Below are 4,758 nucleotides of genomic sequence, written 5' to 3'. Positions count from 1 at the left end.
TGTAGTAGTAGAGGAAATCTGTGCAATTTCTACATAAATGGGTGGTAAAAATAAATAGACTTGTGGTATTGATTTGCTTAATAATAATTTTCAATTTGTTAACTTATAGATGTTTCTAGAGCTCCAGTGACGTAGTAAGAGGGTTAGCGACGGTACCACTAGACACCCGGGCTATAGGGGCCAAGCTGTGACCCGCCTACAGTGTCCAGCGTACTCTCAGGGCTAGCTCTTTCTTCCACCTCTTCCTGCAGAGTTCAGAGAGGTATAAGATTGTAGATGCTATAAGGGACACACAAGAGATATGGGGAGGGACCAGCAAAAGGGGAGGGGCAGGTTTTGAGAAATCAACAGTCCCATAGATTGTAAGCTTGCGGGCAGGGTCTTCTTACCTCTCTGTCTGTCTGTATTACCTAGTGTTGTCTTATTACTGTGTTCGTTCGCAATTGTAAAGCGCTAGCTAATTTGCTGGCGCTATATAAATAAATAATGATGATGATGATGACGTTGAGAGCCCCCATGGGTAAAACGTCCATTGGTGATGTATGTGGTGTTGTTGTGTGTAATGGGTGTTCTTATGGGTGGGGCATAGGCAACCCGAGGGGGGTTTCCTAGTGCCTAGAAACCCCACTTGAAGCCTGGGGCACCGTATAATTGAGGTGGCTGGACCCTACCCCTGCTTCACATGGCTCTGCTTGAAAAGGGAGAGCAGCGTGCACCTAACAGTAGTGCATGCAGCATTGCCCATGTATATTATGGGGATATGAAGAGTTGGAGAGCAGCCAAGCACTGTCTAATATTATATCCAAGCCCCCCATGCATGCTGGTCACGCCCACTGGTGGCATGGTGTGGAAACCCCCTTCTACAAATCCTGCGTTTGCCCCTGTGGGGGGTATATTAGAGGAAGCCTGACTCATATTTTTGCATCGGTGCCCACTGTCCTTTGGCTAAGCCACTGCTTAGCCCTTGAAAATAATTTGTATTGCCCCATTTGCCCTAGATGTTGCTTTAACTAACCATAAATAATATCAGCAAGACATTTCAGCATGAAATTCTGAGAAACTGATGTCAAACTAATTTAGTTGTTTCCTTTGAAGAAGTGAGTAGATGCTCAGATCAGGGTTTCTGTGAGCCTGGGGGAGACCACATGTGCTAGAAGTGATAAGTGACTTAGATGGTTAATGGAAAAGGTCAATGTACATTACTGTCTAATGTGCAAGTTTCTAAAGATCGATGATTTTATTATACACAATATTGGGCCTTATTTACAGACCGCAAAAGTACAACGCACTGTGCAAATCCCCCTTGAGTGACATCACAGTGGTGGGCTTAGCTTTCTCCCACTGTGCAGCGGTTGGTGGAGTAGCAGAACTTTGGACTGGCGGATAGTAGGAGTCGGGGTGCAGCGAGGGCAGAGGAGGAGAAGCATCGGGGCACCTCATTTTGCAAACCAGTGCAAAAGTGAGATTTAATTTTACAGAGCAAGCTTGATAAAATGAGATAAAGGTGTGGGGAGGATGCCTTGTTAGGGGTGCTCCTTGCTTTGCGGACGTCACATAGACTTCTTGCTGCAAAAACAACTGCATTGTGCATCACCTATGAGCTGGCAGGGATCGTTATCGTCCTATACATTTAACGGGATATATTTTACTGCTCCTAGATGATCTTTGCCCAATGTAACAAAAACTTTAAACAACTAAAAGCACCAAAGGTAATAAAAAAAGACCTCAGGTCCTCTCATACTTCAACCATGATTTAGGCCAAGCTGATCAGTAGTTTATCAGAAGCATTTCAAAATGTTTAGTTATGAAAGGGGTGATTGTAATATGGTAGAAAGTTGGACTTTACTCTAAGACTAAAAAATTTCTGGCGCACACATGCTTGATGGTCTTTACAGATGCCAAACCGCATATTTAGGGGCACCTCTAGCTTGCACGTAGGCATCTCCAAAGACCAAGAAATAAGCATACACCCTAAAGCAGTGGGTCCCAAATTTTCTCAGTTCGGGGCAACCTTATGGTCTCCATCATTTTTTCAAGGCACCCGTAAGCCAAATATTTATTCCCCCACCTTGCTTACCACCTGCCCTGGCTGCGGCACCCCAGGTAGCTACGACGCACAGTTTGGGAACCCCTGCCCTATAATGTACTGGGTGGACCATGCAGATGAACTGGTGCAAAGCCAAAGAGATTTGCGGTCCATATTGCATTACATAAATAAATGAGATCCATTCTTGTTAACATTTGTTAATAATACAGATGGGAGAACAACGTGTAAATAAATGGATTTATTTTTTTTCACAGCACTAAGAAATGTCGTCAGTTGCTGGCTATGAATGTGTAAAATAAAAATAATCCCATTTTAGGGCAAAATGTGTTTCAAAGTTCTTTGTAAACATTTTCATCCTCAGACTTGAATGTGTCTATTGAAAGTGTGGCTACTTGGATAGTTTAATACATTGTTAAATTATTGTATATGCACTTGTGCCACAGCAATGTGACCATTATATTTTGCTTTTCTTTGCAATGTTACTGAACTGCTTTGCATAGCAGGATGCGAGGGACAGCAAGTATTGTTTGCTTTGAAAATACCCCAGGGTGTTTCCTGTACCATCTTGCCCAACATTTTACGTAAAATATTGAGTATCTTAGTGCCAAAATAAACCTGTTGATGTACTGGTTTGTCTTACTATAAAAGTTCAACATTCCGTTAATAGCAGCAAAGTAGCAAAAAATGTCTTGCAGTTGGTAAAGTGGACTTCAGATCCTGTTGCAGTCCGTTACACATTTAGAATATTTTTTTATCTTACTTTTCACTTTCTCAGAAAAGTGAGTGAAAGTCATGTGAACTCTTTACTTAATGAAGATTAGCTTTTGGCAAACATGCCGGGCCCCAAATAAGCCTAGTCAGCTCAGTTGTGCAAAGTTTAAATCACAATCTGCAAATATTAGCGCATTACGTACATCAATCACTGTCTCTTGAGAGCAAAGAAACTGATTAGTTAGTTTCAAAGTCAGATATATTTGTCATTTTGTGAGAGTGAAAGGTATCAAGATCTTAACAGACCTAAAGCACATATATTATAACTAGTTATAGCATGTTTAAAAGTTTCAGGAGCTAATCAGAAGGTATTTTAGATAATGGTGGAGATAGTTTTCCTATGCATATCAGACTTCCTGGCACCATTGCTACAATTTGAAAAATATGATGTGAATAGCTGACCTTCCTTAGCAACAGCTAGTAGTCACATCACAGCTTTCTCTTAACAGGTTAAGTCATGATTTTAGCGGCTCTGAGTCTGTCCCGCCCAGGGAACATGTTTGTCCCCTTGGTGGGAATATTTGGCGGTATCTTCCATTCACAGGTGCTGCAGTGTTTGAAAGGGAAAGGAGATTTCTAATGGGCAGCCTAGTGCTTTACAGCGCTAGGCGGCCCTCTTGTTGTTGCATGGCCACGCCCCCTGTCCCGCCGTCTTGAAAAATAATAAAGTTAAAAAAAAGAAAAGTATATCTTTATTTAAAAACAAAACGGAAAAAGCTTTATTTAACTAGTAAAGTAACAGTGCTGCTATTGCCATCCTGTAGCAACCCTAAGCAGTAGCTATAAGAGGACGGCGGCTTTACTTGTACCGCCATTGTGCATGATAAATAGACTTTGCATGGAGAAGCTTCGCCGGACAGACCCGGCCACAGCTATTATCCAGAGAGAGGGCTTCGTAAATCGAGAGAACTCCTAAATCCAGCAAAAAGTCCAGTTTTTTACCAGATTTAAGACTTTTCACTATTTGCTAAATAAATGACCCCTTAGTCTTAGGTAGAATTTTTAAGAGACTGTAAAACTATTACCTGACCAGGAATGATGAGAAAGACAAATCCAAAACATCAGTAAAACACCCACTGTTGTTTAATAAAGTTATAAATTACCCCCCCTCCCCAAAATAACATATTTCCACAAGCTCTATTAATATAGCTACACCAGGATTAAAGGTAAATAAAAATTCAGCATTACACATTTCAGTGAGAAAACTGGGACATGGGAGGCTTAACCACAATTTAGCATTTCTGCTGACACCGTATAGCTGTGAATTTGTTTTTGCAGAAACTAAATGCAGCTCACTAATGTATTAGCACTAAAGTAATCTGTAATCTGAACGTTAATAAATTTGTCCTGACAGAAGCTGAGATGAAAAGCTTTACTTTGTATTAGTGCTTCAGAGCAGAACTAAAGTGGTCTAATATCCCTTGTCTATGTCTTACCAGGCTTTATACAGAAACAGATAAATATATAGGTGTAACAGGACTAACATATTACTTTCTGTATACTGAAAATCCCTGCAAAGCTTGAGATTATGTTATGTACTTCTGCCTTACAGCACTGGGGTCATGAGTTCAATTCCCGACCATGGCCTTATCTGTGAGGAGTTTGTATGTTCTCCCCGTGTTTGTGTGGGTTTCCTCCGGGTGCTCCGGTTTCCTCCCACACTCCAAAAAACATACTGGTAGGTTAATTGGCTGCTAACAAATTGACCCTAGTCTATGTCTGTCTGTTTGTCTCTCTGTCTGTGTGTGTGTGTGTGTGTGTGTGTGTGTATTAGGGAATTTAGACTGTAAATCCCAATGGGGCAGGGACTGATGTGAGTGAGTTCTCTGTACAGCGCTGCGGAATTAGTGGCGCTATATAAATAAATGGTGATGATGATGATATACTACAACATTATTGCATTTTAGTACTCAATACACAAGACAGAAATGTGCTAATTA

The sequence above is a fragment of the Mixophyes fleayi genome, chromosome 5, assembly GCF_038048845.1.
Source record: "Mixophyes fleayi isolate aMixFle1 chromosome 5, aMixFle1.hap1, whole genome shotgun sequence".
NCBI lineage: Eukaryota > Metazoa > Chordata > Amphibia > Anura > Limnodynastidae > Mixophyes > Mixophyes fleayi.
The sequence above is the reverse complement of the archived record's forward strand: the minus strand, read 5'-3'. Positions refer to the sequence as shown.